Source organism: Amblyomma mixtum, chromosome 8 (assembly GCF_055824585.1).
Source record: "Amblyomma mixtum isolate Tamu chromosome 8, ASM5582458v1, whole genome shotgun sequence".
In the NCBI taxonomy this organism is placed as follows: domain Eukaryota; kingdom Metazoa; phylum Arthropoda; class Arachnida; order Ixodida; family Ixodidae; genus Amblyomma; species Amblyomma mixtum.
The window spans coordinates 50,449,335-50,471,275 of NC_143019.1; the positions used below are offsets into that span (position 1 = coordinate 50,449,335).

General features: G+C 45.9%; 1 protein-coding gene and 1 non-coding gene across 3 annotated transcripts in view; one reads left to right on the forward strand and one right to left on the reverse strand.

Moving 5' to 3' along the window:
* dpp (decapentaplegic morphogen) overlaps nt 1–21,941 on the reverse strand; it is a 30,410-nt gene that overhangs the window by 6,043 nt on the left and 2,426 nt on the right. The window lies entirely within an intron of this gene.
* Nucleotides 21,180–21,253, forward strand: TRNAT-GGU (transfer RNA threonine (anticodon GGU)). The gene has a single exon. It is a non-coding gene; the product is annotated as a tRNA-Thr (tRNA).

Consider the following 21,941-nt stretch of genomic DNA (forward strand, 5'->3'; position numbering starts at 1 on the left):
ATTCTTTACTGGTTCTTGAAGATTATCTCCATCGTGAGCATTTGCCTGACCTCGTTCTTGCAGTTTTTGTGGCTAATCATTTTTGCGATGTGGTGGGTCCTGATTCTCGGGTACATGTTTGCTATTTTGTAGCGTGAAGCTACACTACGCGGGTCAGAGCCGAGTTCCGCGTGAGTGTGCGCCGCCCGTTATGCGCATGCGCGAAAGCCGAATGACGTCACGAGAGCCGCAGTTGCGTCACCTCCTCGCCACAGCCGCCGGCGGCAAAGCAACCTCTCAAGAGCACGGAACTCTTCGAAATCGCCAGAATTTTTTGCGTCACAGCGCCGAGGGTAATCGCTTTTTTGAAATTCTGAAAACTGATACGGATATTACTTACCGTGGGCTACACGCCTCTCAATTAAAAGTGCCCGCCGCGCGCTACTGCGCATGCGCGAGGAGGGTGCGCCGCGTGTATATAATGCGCTCGGCGGAGAAAAGACGGTCGCGCTCGACATGGAAGCTAAGGAGAGTCGAGCCGCTGCCAAACGGCGCAGAAGACTGGAAAATTTGAATTCTTCCGATCCCGAGGTTGTCCAAGCATAACCGTCGCTTTACGCTACGTATATTCAGACATAGCAGAGCTAAGCCACTGCCAATTTTTTCGGATAAGACATATTCAATTCAATTCAATTCCTTTTATTTCCTTTTTCAGAGGAGGAGACAGGACAAAAAGCCGTGACAACGGCTTGACGCAGGTCCTGCCCCCTTACAAATTGGCAGACATACAGATACTTTTGTGGCACAAGTGTTTGACAGGTCAAGAAAAAAAAATAAATGAATAAAGGAACACACAAGTATTAGCAACCCTTGAGCAGTCACTCAACACACAGCAAGTTTCAGAAATGAGTGAGAATAGACATATATGCAAGGTATTTCGACTAAGATTTTATAAATTTTTTTAAAAATTGGCTTTTTGAGTTAGACGCGCTTTTTGCGGCATAGCGTTGCCAGCGGTGTAGTAATTAAGAATACAATTAAGACGTGCTGGTTGACTACTATTGAATAGTTAACTATTTAACTCTTACTGTTAGACTCCTTAATTATATTGAGGTATGTAGCACACCATAAGGAATAACCTTATCAGTTTTTAGAATTCCGAAAACGCAGTTACCCTCCGCGCTGTGGCCCAACAAATTTCGGCTACAACGCGCCACATTGCATGCGCTTTCGAGAAGCTTGCAGGCAAAGCAACCTCTCCAGTGCACGGAACTCGTCGAAATAGCCAAACTTTGTTTGACTATTCCGCCGAGGGTAAACGCCGAGGGTAACCGTGTTTTCGAAATTCTAAAAACTAATACGGATATCACTTACGCTGGGCTACACGCCTCTCAAGAATTAAAAGCTAACTATTGAAATTAGTTAACCAGCCTGCTAGTTAGCACATCCTAGCTATATTGCGATGCACTTCACAGCTGACAATGTTATGCCAAAAAAAAGCGCTTTTTTTAACTCAAAAAGCCTAGCTTTAAAAATTGCGTTAAGTATTAGGTGAAACACCCTGCATACTACCAATATATGAGTCCTAGCCAGAATCTCTATACTATACTACTGCATACTGTAGAGTACGCGTGTACGGTATGAGACCATAAATGTGAAACTGATGTTGATAAACTAGAAAAGGTTCGAAATTTAGCTGTCCATTTTGTTTTGAATAGCTACAGCAGGAATTTCAGTATATCATCAGCGAAGAGTTCGTGGCAAGAAACGCAGATACATAGTTAGGCTTATATTCTTCCATAACATTTTTCATTGTAAAGCCGACATTGACCGTGACCATTATTCGTTGCCATCAGACTACATTTCTGCAAGAAGGGAACACACTTTCAAAGTAAAAGAAATAAAATGCAGAGCAGATTTACTTAAAATGGCCTTTTTCCCCCCCCCGAAAACAATAAATGAATGTAACCAGTTGGCCCAAGGAGTCGTGTCCGCAACAGTGAACGAACATTTTGCCTAATTGCTGTGATATTTATTATTTTGCTTGATTATCTTAAATTATGCTACATTGTATTTTTGCATTGTATTCTTTTACCTGTAACTTTGCTGTCCTGCTTATGTAATATCCCCCCCCAACACTGTAATGCCAAACAAAAAATTCGCTGTGGCTTAGCTTGGTTAAGCCCGGTAATTGCGAAAGCAATATCCGTACCTACACCATGGTTCAGCTGGTAGTGTAGCTGGTGGTGGTGCTTGTGGTTAGACTTGTGGTGATGCATCGGTTATACAATCCAAACCAATCCACTCCAATGCAATCCAACCCAATGTAATCTAATTTAATGTAATCTAATATAATCCAATTCAATCCAATCTATGCAATCAAGGTCAAATGAAGGTCAATGGGGGTCACCGCCGCGGCACGGCAAAGGCGTGAAAGTGCAAGTAGTATTGCTTTCGCAATAAAATGACGCTGTGGGTAGTGATAAAAATGAAACACCGCAAAGACTGTGCGAGGATTTCAGAAGGTATCAGGAACGAGGAAATAGCTGTACTTTTAATTCGATAACATCACAGCTGTCGTCACACGAAAACCCCGCCTATGTCCGGTGTCATAAAACTAGACGAATGGTTGAGAAAGGTCACGTGACGTCGTGACGTCACCATAACGTGGCCACCGGATTGTGAGCAACCTGCCCACCATGGCAGGTGGAGAATAAGTTAATTATTGGTCTGAGATGTCACGTGACCTTCTGACGTCATCACCGCCCGTCCACCATGGAAGGTGGGCAGGTGGTGATGACGCAAACACAAACAAGTTGCAACAGAAGTTGTGACAAAAGTGAAATTAATGCTTTTTTTTGTTTTGTTGAACAAGGTTTGATTTTCTTCAACAGATAGATTTTGGAAACTTGGAATGTAGTCAGCAATGAAACAGCTGACGCTTTATAAAGTCAAAGCCTGCGTTTTTGCCGCGAAGGATAACTTGCGTTTGTGTGATGGCAACAGGAATAGGCAGATCGAACTGAAAAGACAGTGATCGCTTGGGTCAGACATTTATTTCAAACAAAAACGAGCTAAGGTGTGGTAGTCTGGATGAGGTGTACTATGTTCGCAGGTTGGGGTGTAAGGTCGTTTAGGCTGAAGTATAGATCTGCCTAAAGTTAGTCTAAGCAGATGTTAAGGAACTTGGAGCATTCGGTTAATTACTCCCTTATTACAAATATCCACCCAGTGAGATTCCCCTAAACATTTTACCACTGTTACCACTTCTAGTTACTGAACAATTCGCTCTCGCCCTACCATAAGCTTGCCGTCCCGGTTAGCTCAGTTAATAGAGCGACTGCTCCGGTGAAGCGTGGTCCCGGGTTCGAACCCCGGACCAGGACGAACTTTTAACGCGATAGCGTGAGAGGCCCCGTTCACCAGAAAGTCCGGTGTCGGCGTTGTGAGCGAAAAAAATGGCTGGGTTTCAACGTGGCTTGAACCTAGTTATACGAGCGAAAGCTGTTAAGCGTGGTGCCCACTGTCTCAAATCAAATATCAAGGTCAAGGGCCAGGTACCCAGTGGTCATAGTCATATGATCACGTGGTCGTACTACCGTAGCTTGGCCCATACCCCCTCGAAGTTAAGTTCGGTCTGACCTTGTGAGGCTCTGAAGGTCATTGTAGACGGTCATTTTCGGTCATAGTCATACGATCACGTGGTCATAATACCGTAGCTTGGTCCATACCCCCTCGCAGTTCAGTTCGGCTTGACCTTGTGAGGCACTGAAGGTCATTGTCGACGGTCATTGTCGAAGGTCATTGTCTCATCCACACCGAAATCGGAAGTTGTACCCCAAGGAGTAAAGCTCTTGCTCTAAAATCACGAGCATGGATCTGGCAGGTGGTCCACAGAGAGAAACATAGGATGCAGGTGGCCCACCCAGGTCACGTGACCCTGTGACGTCATCACAGCCTCCCCACCTGATAGTGAGATTAATTATTAAAATTATTTTCCGCTCGGGATCAACCCACGGGTCTTGCAAGCCCCACCGCTGGAAGCACCTGCCATCCCAGGGCAATGGTGCATCGCTCAACCGCTGCACCACTGCGCCAGGAGGGGTACGAGGACTCCCAGGGATCTATCAATGTAAATTAGAGAATGAACTTCTGCATGTATGAGAATTAAGCCACTACGCTATCGCGTCATATCCTTAAGGCAACGCTTAAGTGTCCCCTCAAATTTTTGAGGGGACTGAAGAGGAATCTGAACTCGTCTTTTTGGCGCGGGAACTCCATCTACACGTTCCGAGCATCCTTAGAAACTTCGATTTATTGCCCTGTGTGGCCGATTTCACTAATTAAATCGAATTAACGTCCGGCTCCCGCCTTTTTTTTTTTTAATTCTCCCCGTACGGTGGGCGGAGTCGACCAACGCGCGGAGTGCCTTTCACCCAGTCCCGTGGCGGCTTGCCGCTCTGCCATCGGCGGAGTAATACGTAGTAATCCGTAGAAGCAAATAGTCCGCGTATTTTTCTTTCTGCGAGGTTATTTTGCGGCTATATTATCTGCGAATGAAACTATTTATTCACGGAAACCTAAAAAAACAACATAAAGCGAAAGCAAAGCCTCCACGGAGCTGGCTGAAAGGCACTCCACGTATTGGTCGACTCCGCCCACCGTTCGGGGGAGAATTAAAAAAATAAAGTCGGAAGCCGGACGTTAATTCGATTTAATTAGGGAAATCGGCCACACAGGGCAATAAGTCGAGGTTTCTAAGAATGCTCTGAACGTGAAGATCGAGTTCCCGCGGCAAAAAGGCGAGTTCAGATTCCTCTTCAGTGCACCTTTAACAACGAAGTTTCTGCGAAAGCTGTATAGCTTTCCTTTGTAGCCGCTTGGCTGCGCTTGGGTGGACGCCAATGAGTAATTAGTCCCTCATTACCTCCTGATCTTCGCGACAGCGAACTTTGCTTGAAAGCGATTTTTTTTTTTCATGCGAATTGGCACTTGCTTGGACGCAAGATTTTCGCTGATCCGATTTCCCGACCTCCCTAGCATACACATATGTGTACACAGCTTAAATTGTGCCGGGCTCGGTAACTGCTTAAATGTAATGTGCCGCAGCCTTTGCGACAAGCCATTTAGAAACATTTCAAGATGGACATCTCTGCGCTTTCCATAAGCGCTGGTGTGGCTCGGGGACGCATGGATATCCTGCTTGTTTAGCACGCGTCGCCGTTTAAAAGGGGTAAAACAATCCGAACTGTTTACATAAATAATTTATTCGAACAATATTATTCAAAAGAATTATAATCGACATCGTAAAAACACTATGCAGTGACGACGCGGAGATATCGGGACCTGCGACAGAAACTGCATAATTACCCGCCGTGGTGGCTCATTGGCTTGGGCGTTCGGCTGCTGATCCCAAGGTCGACGCATTGAATCCCGGCCTCGGTCGTTGCATTCCGATGGAGGCGAAATGCACAAATGCCTGTGTGCTTTGCGACGTCAACGCACGTTTAAGAGCCCCAGGTGGCTTAAATTAATGGAGGCACCCGCCGCGGTGGTTAAGTGGTTGAGGCGCTCGTCTACCGAGCCGGAGTACCCGGGTTCGAACCCGACCGCGGCGGCCGCGTTTCGATGGAGGCGAAACGCAAGAGGCGCCCATGGCTCTGCGATATATATATATATATATATATATATATATATATATATATATATATATATATATATATATTATGCGTCCCGCCGCGGGTGGTTCAGTGGTTACGGCGCTCAGCTGCTGACCCGAAAGACGCGGGTTCGATTCCGGCTGCGGCGGCCGAATTTCGATGAAGGCGAAATTCTAGAGGCTCGTGTGCTGTGTGATGTTAGTGCACGTTAAAGAACGCCAGGTGGTCGAAAATTCCGGAGCCCTTCACTACGGCGTCCCTCATAGCCTGCGTTGCTTTGGGACGTTAAACCCCAATAAACAACCAACCAACCATATGTGTGCGTGTGCGTGTGCGTGTGCGTATGCGCGCGCGCGCGCGCGCGCGCGTGTGTGTGTGTGTGTGTGTGTGTGTGTGTGTGTGTGTGTGTGTGTGTGTGTGTGTGTGTGTGTGTGTGTGTGTGTGTGTGTGTGTGTGTTGTAATTAGGCTTCCAAAATTGCGCGAAATGAAAAGGCAGTGTTATGGTGCTTCATTGTACTTAAAACAAACGGTGTGAATGAGTATGTAGTGGCGCAGTATGTCGTGCACTGTAAGCTATACAGTGATTGGTGCTTGGTAATCGATAATTGCGATTGGTCATTGGTAATCGGTAATGTGATCGATAATGCGGTATCTACGCACCGCGGATGCAGGACGCAGGTAGCACCGACCATTAGAATAGTGTTGTAAAAATGTTATCTAAGTTGCAGTAGTGTTACATGCTGCATTGTAACTTTACATTAACAATTAACAATTAACATATAACGTTAAGTTATGTAGGAAACGTTACTTTCACGTTCTAAACAAACATTGTTTTAATATCATCTTTTAAATTTTATTATAATGGTAGAGTCGCAACTATAAAACAACATTGCAAATCTATTTCGAGCACTGATTTTTTCCAGACCATTTCTCACTGTTCGCAGAGTAAAGACGTTTTTCAGCTAACAGTGCTTTGTAACAACATCTATTGGATAGTACTCGCTATAGATTGCATGTACAGCCCGATTATTTTGTCAGAAAACTTCGGTTATTGCCCAATCGACACTATCACTCATGGGACATCCCGCAGAAGTGAATACATAAGCTCGACTGCATGATGTCCGTTCAGAGGTTAGTGAATACGAGTTGCATGTTGTGCTGTATAGTGGAGCTGAAGTGTCGCCATCGTTGCTGGTTCTTGCAAAGCGGTGTAAGTTGCGTGCCGTCACAACTGGCGGGCTTGCATGCTTGCGCGGGGCTGCTTCACCATTTTCGAAAATATGTTCCATTTGTGTCATAGAGTTTCTTACTATTACCTAGAGGGAAAGCTGGCAACCCGTCTATGGGAGTTTGCATGGAGGCCCCTCCACCTCAGCCACCATGGGCGCTCAAAGCATCATGGGGCGGGGAGCTACTTGTTGCGGAACTGCAACTTTTGACCAAAAAATAATAGAAAAATAAAGCTGTTAGATAACTACGAATGTCCTAACATTCAATATCTGGTCTAATGATTGCAACAAACGAGCAGAAAAGCATTTAAGTGCAAAGTTTGCCCAAAATAAGAGATGGCTAGCTCTCCTATTGGCCAAGTAATGATCACTACAAAAACTAATATTTCGTTCTTAACAGGCGCACTTTTAAAAGTAAATATGTTTTCAAAATAATATTGTTGCTTAAACAATTTAAGAGGTTTTTAGTGGCATTTCAGAAAAGTGAAACCTTTTATTGGCGTCGTGTGCTGTTGCGGTTTCGCTACTATGGCTTTTGCACACTGCATTCGCGCGAAGTCGTCTGCGCACACACGAACAGCGTTTTCGGAATGAAACATCTCAGTAGTGCCACTCTGTGTTTCCAAAAAAAAAAAAATACGGCTGTCCCGCAACAAGTAGTTCACCGCCCCATCATGCTTTGAGCGTCCATGGTGGCTGAAGTGCAGCGCCGCCAGCTTTCCCTCTAGGTAACAGTAAGAAACTCTATGATTTATGTCGTTGACATGTTTCATGAATGTTTGGGGGATGTTATTTTAACATTGATATGTAACACTACAAAAACGTTAGAAAAAAAAAGGACATTAAGTATATTTCGAGCTTAACAAGAATGTAACATTATCGCAATGTTTCGGTGCTATACTGGGGAGCTACCTCGTTGCTTTAGCCCGCTCAGCTGCGGCGGGAGGCACGTATACAGCGGCACGCGGACGTATACGAGATCAAGAAGTGTTGGCGAGGCACGCAAGGTATTCCGCGTTATCTCCGTTTTACGAGGGCGTCGCAGACAAAACACGACTGCTGTTCCGCGTGCCAGAGGTCATGTATGCAAGACAGGTATAGGGAAGTGAAGCTGACTCGGGGGCGGCTTGCTAAACCGGGCCCAGAAGGAGCTTCGCAGTTCCAATATTACAAGGGGAACGGAAAAAAATGCAGATACACAAGCCCTTGAATTTATTATAGTTAATTACGAACTAATCAGGTTGATTTTCAAAATTGCTGACGTCCGCCGCGGCTGATAGCTCCTTCTTGAAATGATAACCGTAGTCTTGATCGCCTCCCACGTGGCAGCGAACATGAGAACAGTGCTATAAAGTTGTTGTGTATAGGTTAATAACATCAGATGTTACAAAGGAACGTTAAGTTAATGTTAAACACTAACAAATAACTTTATATGCTGCGTGGTAAACCTTTCTGGTTTTCCTTGTCCACTTTGAAAGCCCCAGTGGGCTCATTGGTTAGAGCGCTCGGCTACTGAGCCGTAGTTCCCGGGTTCGAACCATGCCGCGACGGCAGCGTATCGATGGAGGCGGAACGCAAAATGGCGCCCGCGTGCTGTGCGATGTCAGTGCGGTTTACAAGATCCCCAGGTGGTCGAAATTATTCCGGAGACCTCCACTACGGCACCTCTTTCTCTCTTTCTTCTTTCACTCACACCTTCCTCCTTCCCCTTACGGCGCGTTTCGGGTGTCCATCGAGAAGACAAGTAACTGCGTCATTTCCTTTCTTCAAACATCAGTTTTCAAACGGAAAAGGCGCCCGTGTGCTGTGCGATGTCAGTGCACACTGGAAAGACACTGAGGACAACAGAATCAATTTTATATGTTAGCAAAATTAGATAGGCATTTCATAGCTTGGTTGGCGCTTGTATACGGTGGCGAAAGATGCATTTATTGCTAGGACATTTGGATTCGTAGCTTGAAGTCTTTTTCCCGCCGCTCCGATTCAAAGTCGAGACTCTCTGATGACTAAATATCTAAAAGTGACATAAACTGGTATAGACGTGGACTCCGTGATAGAAGGCAGCAGCCGAAATGAAAACTACCGCCGGCCGATCGTTGAAGGCCTATATATCAGCCGTCGCTAGCGCCGCTAGTGTCGCTTTGTTTACGTTTGCACCAGCGTTATGATGGATTCCGTTCCCGGTCCGGACAACTAAGTTCTCGCTAAGAACCACGGCCTGCACTTCAGTGACGTCAACCTTCATACAGCTTGCGATGCTTTTGAGGGCTAAGACGGCGGGTATGATACGCAGGATGGTCAGAGCGCCGAGGGATCAGCGGCGTCAGCAGCAAGCCAAGGTACAGGTGCGACAGCTGTCACCACCGAACCACCGTCACGACTGATGAGTAGATGCTAGTACGTACGAGCGTAATTTGTAATCCTCATGGCCGGCGTTATGCAGCCCAGATTCTTGGTAATTTGACGAAACGAATACACGGAGCGGCGCGTTCGCTAACAGAGGCTTATGCATCATTAGCTAGCCACAGATGTTTTCCTCGTCGCGGGTGCGTGGCGCGGCACGAACAACTTCATCTGGAAAGCACTTAGAGGGCTCCGCACTTGTAAATCGAGGCGCGTCAAAAACGAAACCATGCGGGCGCGCTAAGCGCATAGCCGTGAAGCACAAAAACATACAGAAACTCAGCTGGCCGCCTGTTGCGCCGCCAGATATGTGTCTTCTTTGGCTTCAAACATTCAGGTTGTCTTTTTTTTTTTTCATCTTTCTCGTGTAATAAAAGTGCACTACCAGCTTCAAAACAAAACTTATACATTTCAACATCCAAGCGCGTAACCTTCATTCACGTTTGTCAGGCGATCCGGGGCGCCATTTCGTCATCGCGCTTGTACTTGCGAGATTGGCCTGCGGCGGCGATGCCTGTATTTTAGTTATTGCTTTTTAAGGCGGAAGCCTTTAATGTCTCATCGTTGTAAGCAGCAGTTGTCGACAGAAAATGTCACGCTTTTCAATTGGTGGAAACTGTCGTGACGTCACAGTGCGCGAATTTCAAACGGGGCCAATTGTACTTTGGCTAGTAACCATGCAACCAATTGAAGGGATCGTATAGTGATGCTCCAAGTAAGTGGGACTGAGCTTAGTTAATTGCCTAATTACCCAATTAGCCTAATTAGCTTTACTAGTCAGCCCATATAAATAAATAAAACCGATTAAGAAATTGGTCGAGCTCAGGAATCGAACCCCGGTCTTCGGCGTGAGAGACGAGCATGCTATCCACTCCGCCATGCCAGCTCGATGGTTTGGAATGAACAAAGGCGCGTCTAGTGAATACGGTGTCTTCACTCACTCTCATCCTCCTCCATTCCCTTCCGGCGAGATTTAGGTGTCCACCGACAAATGAGAGACAGATACATTTCCTTTCCACAAAAACCAATTTACCGACGAGCGAGGCGTAGAACCGAATGGGCGATGGCGTTCTATGAACTCCTTGGCAGCGTTGCAAGACGCTGTCGCGTTCCACTCTTAGGGGCGAAGCTTAACATCTTAACCACACATCAGTGACCACACTTTAGGTCAAAAAAGTGCCCCCTGAATTTTGTGACACAGTTACTGCGTAATTTCCTTGCCTCAAATACAATTTTCATTTTCTTCATTACGGCTCCTCTTTATCTATCTTCTTTCACTCCCACTTCCTCCCTTCCTCTACGGTGTGGTTCAGGTGTCCACCGAGATGACAGAGAATTACTGCGCCATTTCCTTTCCTAAAAAAGCATTGCGTTCAAAGGGCAAGGCATCGCTCCGAACGGGTGGTGGCGTTCCGTGGACTCCCTGGCAGCGCTACAACGCGCTGTCGCGTTTCACTCCTAAAGGCGAATATTAAGCGTCATTAATTAGCAGTTAATTAGTATTCAGGCATTAATAAGTAATTAACCATTAATTAGTGATTTGTCATCACTTAGTAATTAGTACTCAATTACATGTGACGCCACCGGTGCCACAGAAACAGCGAAGGTGGTGCGGAAAACGCTTCCGCCTCTACCCACTTTAGACAGTCAAAGTGCCCCCTGAGTTTTTCTGCCTTACAGGAGCTTTGTTTCCAGCAAAAGGGGTGTTTTTGCGTTTATCTATCGATTCAAGCCAACTTCAATTTCTCCTCAGTCCCGCTTTAAATATCCCCAGGTGGTCGAAATTTCCGGAGCCCTCCACTACGGCGTCTCTCATAGCCTTAGTCGCTTTGGGACGTTAAACCCCATAAACCAAACCAGACCAAACCAGAAAACCATGCGCTCGCAAAATAGGTGATTCTTGTGTGAGGGCTTTACTTTTTGTGGCTCTTTCACAGGACGGTATTAACTGGAGTAAATCTGGTGTCACCGAAAACTGACGATTCGCTGACGCGACTAGGCAGTTGAGGATTACTGACGTGTTATAGTTTCCAGTCTGGTCATGGCAGTACTGGCACACCGCTCGGCCCGGATTCTCCATTATTTTCTACGCGGGTGATCTAACTCTCTGGTGTACTCACAGGTCTCACGGAGAAGTGGAATCGACTCGTCTTCTACCCTCTTCCTCGACGTTTTTGCACTTGCCCTCAAAAAGTGCCCTGGAGTCGACTTCCGTAAACGCGGCTACAGACGCGGCGGTCACGAACACACACGGACTAGGCAATGCTGCGTATGACATCTACAACCCCCACACCCTTTCGCCTCACTTACACACCTCTGGTTTATACAGTAAATCTCCTGCCGCTTCCACCCTGGAAACTGTCCCTGTTGTGCATATTGGCATCTCATTCACTCATTTAACCACCACATCAGTATACTCTATATACACGGACTCCAACGGTGCTATTCGCGCCCTTCAAGACCACACAATCATGCAGAGCTCCACGACGACCTCACTGAGGCCCTTCGTACCCTTTCCCTCTCCACGGTCACAAGTGAATTCCTGGCCATGCCGGGATCGCAGGCAATGAGCTGGTCCATAACCTCGCCCATGGAACTCTTGTTAGAGTGCATGCGATCCCCTGGTCGAAAGAGTATACACACAGTTCCGTGACTGCTTTCAGGTGCTCTCCAAACCCCTCCATTAACACAGCGTCGTCCAGGCTCACCATCTCCGCAAGCTTTACACCAACACCCTTCCCACCCCAGCTCACTTGCACCTCTTTCGCATGTTGTCTGACCCCTCGGGTCCCAACTGCCCCTCACCCTTTGCCAATCTGGAGCACTGCCTCTCTCAGTGTCCTCTGATCTCTCTTCTTCCCTTCTCCTCACCTCCTCTCACCTACATGGTGTACCTGGCTGGTGTCGGACCAACTGGATGCGTGCCCTCGTCAAAAAGTGTTACTCGATTAATATGTCGCTCTTTAATAAAGTGCTTTTCTCTCTCTCCCTCTCGTCTGACGCACACAAAAACGCCGCACCTGTTCCCTTCGTGTTCCAAACCTGACCAGCGGGCCTTGCTGGACTTCCTTCAAGAATCCAGCGTGGATCTATAGCTAGGGGCTGAATTTCTCGGTTTTTGTTTCTGAATTCAGCGGGCCTTTATCGGTGCCTGTTTAAATACGTCGCTTTATGTCTTTTTTTTTCCAGCGAATATTATTTGCTACGGATTAATTATTATTATTTTTTTGCGATAAAAAGTCACTTGCAGTTTATCTTGCCCCTTCTGTCAGCCCTAGCGTTCAATTAGCAAGTAATTGACGCCCAAATGGTATACTGGCGCTATAATGACATGACGCGATAGACATGGCGTGCTAATTTCCACTAGCACGCTCTTGCATATCTCCGCTAGGGGTATGTTTGCGGTTCATACACTCAAAACAGAAAGGAATGAAAGTGGAGTAAAGCTGTCCTCTAACTCCCTTTAAAATGGAGTGCGCTAGAGGACAGCTTATACACCCTTTTTACTCCCATATCGGTGCTTTATAGTGTGTTCAGAGGGTAGCAGTGCTTCACGAGTAATGATGATCCACTCTGGGAATTTTCTATTTTCAGTGAATATTAGCGGCAAAGGTTGGCGAAAAGGGAATTTTCGTTAAAGGTGCAGTGAAGAGGAATCTGAACTCGTCTTTTTGCCGCGGGAACTCGATCTACACGTTCCGAGCATTCTTAGAAACGTCGATTTATTGCCCCGTGTGGCCGATTTCTCTAATTAAATCGAATTAACGCCCGGCTCCCGCCTTTTTTTTTTAATTCTCCCCGTACGGTGGGCGGAGTCGACCAACGCGCCGAGTGCCTTTCACCCAGTCCCGTGGCGGCTTGCCGCTCTGCCATCGGCGGAGTAATGCGTAGTAATCCGTAGAAGCCAATAGTCCGCGCGTATTTTTATTTCTGCGGGCTTATTTTGCGGCTATATTATCTGCGAATGAAACTATTTATTCACGGAAACCTAAAAAAAAAACAAAATAAAGCGAAAGCAAAGCCTCCACGGAGCTGGCTGAAAGGCACTCCACGCGTTGGTCGACTCCGCCCCCCGTACGGAGAGAATTCAAAAAATAAAGGTGGGAGCCGGACGTTAATTCGATTTAATTAGGAAAATCGGCCACACAGGGCAATAAGTCGAAGTTTCTAAGAATGCTCGCAACGTGTAGATCGAGTTCCCGCGGCAAAAAAACGAGTTCAGATTCCTCTTCACTGCACCTTTAAGTTTCAGGGAATTTCAAGAACCGAAATTGTCACACTTTTTCCAAATTGACGAATTCCTCTAGCTGTAATACAGAGGAAAAGGGCCTGAAAAAGGGAGTTTTACGTGTAACAGGGAATTTTTGGTTTCGACATGAAACATCACTTGCTGCAAGTAAAAGTGAGAAAATGGGCTTATCCCCCAATTAAGAATTATGACCCAATCAATGGAAAGCTCAAAATTTCAGAGTTTCGTAATGAACGTGCCCGGTAGCACACTCAAGTCTCAGCCTTTCCTGCTGATTATATTTACGCGCAATTCCGATCGGGTTCTCATATCTCCATGTCAAGATTCTAGACTATTTTCGGAATGTCAACTACTACTTCTGACAAATTTCTGCGAGAAGTCATTATGTAAACAATTTAGGTTTTTAGGCCTTTTGAAAGCGTTGTTGCGTGCGAAAAAAAAAAAAAGCGATCTAATACACATATGTTCCGGAGCCACACCGGAAATTACGAGAAAAACGGATGTATCCGCCTGTTCTCCGCCAGGTAGTTACGCGCAGTGACCGAACGCTCCGCGTGTGCTACTTTGCTGCCTTGGACGACGATCAGCTGGACGCCCCACTCCAGCTGTTCTGTGCATTGTGTCGTGCGCGTGTGTGTGTACTGTACTCAACCAAACCATCACATGCGTGCGACCCGTACATTTGTTAATATATGTAAATATCTAGTAGATTTATTGTCCAGTGTACCTCTTTCCCCCTGTCCTTTCTCACTGTCCCCTCACCCCTTTCATTTCATTTCTGCACACTGCCTGCTATCTTTTTATTTCCGCTGGCCCAGCTCAGGTGCTTCCCGTAGCGATAGCAGATGTCGGAGCTAGCAAAAATCTTTTACTTCCATTTATTATGTCATTAAAACCACTTACTGCTTGCTTAAAAACAATTGCATATGTTTTTTTCGCGTGCCGCTTAAAACTTACGAGAAAAGCGGATGGCATCCGTCTTAAAAACAGTTGTGTGTGTTCCTTCTGCGTGCCGCGTAACATGGTACAAACGATAAGCTCTGCAGCTATTCGCGGCAGATTGAATTAAGCGATGCTGACACAAAAGTTGCGTATGCACATACGCAGAAAGCCTTATACTTATGCACATATGTGTACGTGGTGACTGAAGGGGTTATATACTTCGTGCACGCACACCCGAAGGAAACGACCCCCACGCTTGTTTTCGCGAATCATGCAACGCCTTGCAATCCCCTCCGGCTGCGCCCGCAGAAACTTGGCAGCCGTCCCCAAAGCGACGCTGCCAACAACACTGTTCAGAGTATATACAGCATTCCTTTTCGACGCGCCGCCAGCCTTGAAAGGGACGTGGCCGCCGCAGCCGCCGCTCAATGTAGTTTAAAAGTAATATAACGCTGGACGTATTCGGGAGTTGCACTGAAGTTCGCACCAAGCACGAACCATTTCGTTACAACGCAGTTTTCAGGAAAAAAAAAAAAAAAAACTTCTAATGCCTTCGCACTGCCCTATATAACATGCATCATCATCATCATCATCATCATCGCCATCATCATCAGCCTGACTACCCCCTCTGCAGGGCAGAGGCCTCTCCCATGTCTCCCAATCAACCGTGTCCTTTGCCGCCTGCCGCCACCCTATCCCCACAAACTTCTTAATCTCATGCATTCGCCCACCCCACTTGCTACCGCCTCCCGCTTCTCTTCCCTTAGAATACAGTCTGTTACCTCTAATAACCATCGGTTATCTTGCCTTCATATTACATGCCCTGCCCGAGCCCATTTCTTCCTCTTGATTTCGACTATAGGATGTCATTAACCCCTGTTTGATCCCAGACCCACTCTGCCCTCTTCCGTCTCTTAACATTACACCTGTCATTTTTCTTTCGATAACTCGCCTCGCTGTCCTTAAGTTGGACCCTTTTCATTATGCCTTATGTAAAAATACATGAAACATGGTTTGGTTTAGTTTGGTTTACGGGGGTTTAACGTCCCAAAGGGACTCGGGCTATGAAAGACGCCGTAGTGAAGGGCTCCGCAAATTTCGACTGTTCTTTTTTTTTTTTCGGTTTTCATTAACGAGCACTGACATCGCACAGTACACGGGCCTCTAGAATTTCTCCTCCAAAGAAATTCAACCGCCGCGGCCGGGATCGAACCCGCGTCTTTCGGGTCAGCAGCCGAGCACCATAGCCACTGAGCCACCGCGACGGGTTACATACGTAAAACATGCATCCATGCCCAAGTTTCTGTTGGCATTAACTGCAGAAATTGTTTTCTCATTTTCTATGCATTACTATATATCACCGAATTTCCCTTCGCCAACTACGCTGGTCTTTAACACGTTCACTGCGTCGTGAGTCACTTCCGCGTCACGTCATTTAATCATGCTGTGCGGCCTCGAATACCGAGAGAAAGACTTTAATGAATAAAGGAGAGGTCTGCCTGCTTATGAGCCTGGCATGCTACTCCAGATGAGGGTGAAAGAAGAGGGTGAAAAAGAGAGAAAAAGGGAAAAAAGAAACGTGACATCAAGTATATCACTCACGCACTCACAAACACACGTGGTTATCAAAGGATGTCCACTAAGCCCGTGGTCCTAAGGAAAAATAAGAATGATTTTATCCTTCACGCAGATTAGATACTGAGTAACATAACAAAGCCATGGGTCAGATTGTATTGTGAGGTCTAAGGAGGAAGAACTCACTATAAAATCTGCCCCACAGCTTCATCGTGGGGACCAGTATTTGTGGCCGCACATAATAAGAAAATCACGTGAGCCACCGGTAACCCACGACGCAGCGAACATGTTAACCTACGGAGATACGGCTGTGAAAAATTTGACCAGTGTATAGGAGAACGGAATCGCAAGCGGTACATGCATGGAAGGATCTCTGTGGTGCCGTAAAGAGCTCATCTTTGAGACCAGTGCCCGTACCTACAGAGTGTAGTCAGAGTAGCATAGCATCCCTCCTCGTCAGGAGCTCGAAAAGGGGTGGGAGTCAGTGCGACCACGTTTTACAGTGGGAGTAAACAAAAAAAAAAAAACATCAACAACAAGCTGATTAGCGCGCATTCCAAAAGGAGTAAAAGCATTTTCATGAGCTTGATATCGCTCACAACACTGCAATCAGCACAGATAAGAACACACTCGAGGGAAAAGGGGTGTCGCGGACAACTTTCTGTGGCACTGGAGCAGAGGTTACGCAGGGAAGAGATGGAGACGGACGCCTTTGTTCTCGTGCCGTGGCGAGTGGCTTAAATATGAAGGAAGTCAACATTCACCGAAACCCACGAAAGCAAAGGGGAATGTTCTTCTCGCTTTGGTTTCTTAAATTGGGGTGTATGTAACTGGGAAATATACTGTGCGATAATCTTATGCCCGAAATATAACTGTTTAGAAAGTGGGTTGTTCGCTGCACGGGCTACAATGCCGGGTCTTACCCTTTCTTGCCTAGCCTCTGCTGCAGTACCCCAGGAAGGTGACCGCGAGTATAGTTTTCCTCTGCGCTTCGAAAATGTCATGAGTTTCTCCAAATTCAGGGAATTTCCCAGCTCAATGCAAAAATGTTCGAAATACACCAAGAACTTGAAAAACACTGTAGCGTAGAAGAAGACGTAAACACAAAGAAGAGAATTAACACCACGGGCGCTAACTAACTAACTAACTAACTAACTAACTAACTAACTAACTAACTAACTAACTAACTAACTAACTAACTAACTAACTAACTAACTAACTAACTAACAACTAACTAACTAACAACCAACCAAATAACTAACTAACTAAACAACCAACTGACTGACTGAGTAACTAACTAATTAACCAACACCATATTGTTACGGGGAAATACTATTTACATTTATTTACAAGCGGTCCCCAGAGAAGGGTCCAGGATCCCGAGGGTGAGTGAGGACCACCGAGGACACTGATGCTGCCGAATCTGGAGGAGCGGCTTCCGTCATTGTAAGCCGTGGAAGGTAGCGGCGGCGTGAAAGGTACGTCGGGGGTGGAAGGTAGCGCCCGCTGCGTAGTTCCGTCTTGCCGCACCTCCACCAAGATGTTACGGGGAAATACTATTTACATTTATTTACAAGCGGTAGGTGAATAGTTCCTAGCGGCGAGCATCAGGAAGCACCAACGCCAGCAGGAAGCACCAACAACCTCTTCTTCTTCGTGCGACCCTTTCACGCGGGAGGCTACTTCGACTTCCACTTCCTCTTCGTCGTAGCAATATTATATGTCGGCAAAATGACACGTAATCAATTGTGCGGACAGTCTCGATAACTTACAAATGCAAGTCCGTTATCGCAGAGGAAAATGTATCTAAAAACAGCGCACAGAAAAACACTCAGAACACAGGAAGGACGGACAGGGCAAGAGCGTAAAATGTAAGGTGTGCTTACGCAAGTGCGACCTGAAATATATATATTTTTTCGGCTTCGATGATCTCACGTGCTATCTTTTTTCTGCTATTTCCTAGAACAACACATTTTTCAAAAAGAGGCTCGTAATTTTTCGACTCGCACGAGAGAACGTGATCGACTATAGTGTTCCTCCTCGTCCGTTTCTGACGTTGACTATGAGACTATGAACCAACAAGCCCCAGAGCCACACTAGTGCACATCAAATAATATTTCCGATATTTGTTTCAGAACCCAAGTTATCGTTACCTTAAGCGCTTGAACAAAATAAGAGATGCAGTTTGGATTACCAGGATTACCAGATTATCGAGTACCGGAATTTGTGCGGGGAACGTTATGCGGCATCGGCAGCCATATTTTCCCAAATCCGTTCGGTGTGGACAGCAAGAATTCGATGTTCTGAAAAATACACTGTCAGGATCGCAGGGGCGATTTCGGACACCACCACCACCAACAACAAGAACAAAAAAAGAGACTGCCTCCACGCACGAAACTGAGGAATGTTAGTACGCCTATGTGGAGTGCGACCACAGAATTTCACTGCAAGCTCGCGTACAACAGCAAAATGCCGCTCATCATGCACGAGGTCGCTGGTTCGATTGCCGGCCGCATTTCGACGGGAACGAAATGCAAAAAAAAAACGCTTATATACCGAGATTTAGCCGCCGAGTTCAAGGACGGTCCACAGTGATCCTGAGCACTCCCCTTCCCCTTTCAAAAGCTTTGACGCATAATTAATTAATTAATTAATTAATTAATTAATTAATTAATTAATAAGAGGTACATGGTGACTAAAAACTATTTTTGTTATTCATGCGTGAAATGCAACCATATTTAGCAGAGATATGGAACTTTTTATGCTGATTTCAGAACTATATTTTATTTTAAACAAGCTAGTATAGTTTTGAATAATTATAGTTACCACCCTCGTAAAGTTATTTCCGGGGTGTTACATAATTGACAAGGAAGTGCACAAGTTTTTTTACACCAGCGTACTCACAAAGCCCTGTTTTGTGCACTAAGCTATTTTTTTTAGATGCTTGATACTCATGGAAATAAAGAGTTAAAACTCAAGCATCCATATTTACATGAAAACTTTTTTTAAAAATGACTTTTAAAAATATCGCACGTGTACACAGAAAAATGATGGCTTTAATTATTGTACTCCATTACGTCTAAGGATTCATGCACGAAATAACAGAATCATTATATACTGTCATTCGTTACGGAATGCTAAGCAGAAAAAGTGAAACTTGAGAAAATCAGCCTTAAAATTTATTCCCTAGTTTGCCACGTTTATTGCCTCGTACGTTTTTGTTTTTGGTCACAGAAATGCGGAATTTAAAACCTGTTTTAAAAACCTGTTTTAAAATTTTTAAAACCTGTACTTCGCTATAATTTTTCGTCACGAGGAGTTACGAAAAAAAAGATGAATAGAAAATTTTGACCGAAATGCCCATTTCAGTTACCGCGTCTCCCCTTACATCCGGTCCATTTCATTACCTAACTGCTTAGGAAAATTGCAAAAGACGTCGTGAGAGTAACCCGCTGACAGATAAATAGAAATACGGGGATGACATTGTTTTGCTAAGAAACAAGACATACAACTACGCGCAGCTCGTGCATATGGTAGAGATAAGTGATAAGAGATAAAAGACGCGCACAGAAATCTGCCTCTGGCGAAAATTCTAACAGAAATATGTATTGGTCAAATGTTTAGGGGAATCCCCCAAGGTGGAGTAGATTTGTAATAAGGGAGTAATTACTCATTGCCATCCACCCGAGCGCAGCCATACGGCTACAAAGGAAAGCTATACAGCTTTCTCAGAAACTTCGTAGTTAAAGAAAAATTCGTCCTGGTCCGGGGTTCGAACCCAGGACCACCGCTTCACCGGAGCAGTCGCTCTACCAATTGAGCTAACCAGGACGGCAAGCTTATGGTAGGGCGAGAGCGAATTGATCAATAACTCGAAGTGGGAACTGTGTTGGTCAAATGTTTAGGGGAATCCCCCAAGGTGGAGTAGATTTGTAATAAGGGAGTAATTACTCATTGCCATCCACCCGAGCGCAGCCATACGGCTACAAAGGAAAGCTATACAGCTTTCTCAGAAACTTCGTAGTTAAAGAAAAATTCGTCCTGGTCCGGGGTTCGAACCCAGGACCACCGCTTCACCGGAGCAGTCGCTCTACCAATTGAGCTAACCAGGACGGCAAGCTTATGGTAGGGCGAGAGCGAATTGATCAATAACTCGAAGTGGGAACTGTGTTGGTCAAATGTTTAGGGGAATCCCCCAAGGTGGAGTAGATTTGTAATAAGGGAGTAATTACTCATTGCCATCCACCCGAGCGCAGCCATACGGCTACAAAGGAAAGCTATACAGCTTTCTCAGAAACTTCGTAGTTAAAGAAAAATTCGTCCTGGTCCGGGGTTCGAACCCAGGACCAGGACCAGGACCCCGGACCAGGACGAATTTTTCTTTAACTACGAAGTTTCTGAGAAAGCTGTATAGCTTTCCTTTGTAGCCGTATGGCTGCGCTCGGGTGGATGGCAATGAGTAATTACTCCCTTATTACAAATCTACTCCACCTTGGGGGATTCCCCTAAACATTTGACCAACACAGTTCCCACTTCGAGTTATTGATCAATTCGCTCTCGCCCTACCATAAGCTTGCCGTCCTGGTTAGCTCAATTGGTAGAGCGACTGCTCCGGTGAAGCGGTGGTCCTGGGTTCGAACCCCGGACCAGGACGAATTTTTTTTTAACTACGAAGTTTCTGAGAAAGCTGTATAGCTTTCCTTTGTAGCCGTATGGCTGCGCTCGGGTGGATGGCAATGAGTAATTACTCCCTTATTACAAATCTACTCCACCTTGGGGGATTCCCCTAAACATTTGACCAACACAGTTCCCACTTCGAGTTATTGATCAATTCGCTCTCGCCCTACCATAAGCTTGCCGTCCTGGTTAGCTCAATTGGTAGAGCGACTGCTCCGGTGAAGCGGTGGTCCTGGGTTCGAACCCCGGACCAGGACGAATTTTTCTTTAACTACGAAGTTTCTGAGAAAGCTGTATAGCTTTCCTTTGTAGCCGTATGGCTGCGCTCGGGTGGATGGCAATGAGTAATTACTCCCTTATTACAAATCTACTCCACCTTGGGGGATTCCCCTAAACATTTGACCAACACAGTTCCCACTTCGAGTTATTGATCAATTCGCTCTCGCCCTACCATAAGCTTGCCGTCCTGGTTAGCTCAATTGGTAGAGCGACTGCTCCGGTGAAGCGGTGGTCCTGGGTTCGAACCCCGGACCAGGAAGAATTTTTCTTTAACTACGAAGTTTCTGAGAAAGCTGTATAGCTTTCCTTTGTAGCCGTATGGCTGCGCTCGGGTGGATGGCAATGAGTAATTACTCCCTTATTAGAAATATGTATTGATCCAATACATTCCTGTATTTGCTGTATGCGTCTTTTATTAGTCCGACGTGGGTTTGAATTACTCTACGAGGGAGCGACATGCACTTCTCTAGTTTAGTAGTTTAGTAGTTTAGTATATGGGGTTTAACGTCCCAAAGCGACTGAGGCTATGAGAGACGCCGTAGTGAAGGGCTCCGGAAATTTCGATCACCTGGGGTTCTTTAACGTGCACTGACATCGCACAGTACACGGGCCTCTAGAATTTCTCCTCCAAAGAAATTCCAGCCGCCGCGGCCGGGATCGATGTAGCTCTGATGTAGCTCCTTTGACGCCAGCAATTGCGTAGTTGTCTTCAGTTAACAGAACAGCACAGGTAACCTTCCCAGTTTGACACGACACATGACAGATATCTAGTCACAATATTTATTTAGATAGCTTCGCCGATCTACAAATTGCCACCAAAACTTATGGTTGCTCTTTTCGGAGCCTCTATAAAAGTCCACTAAGTCTGCCTATTTTTATACGGCAAGCGTTGATGAATTAAGCTCTGCGTTTCCTTATGGTGTCTCCCAGAGAACATTCATGCACGC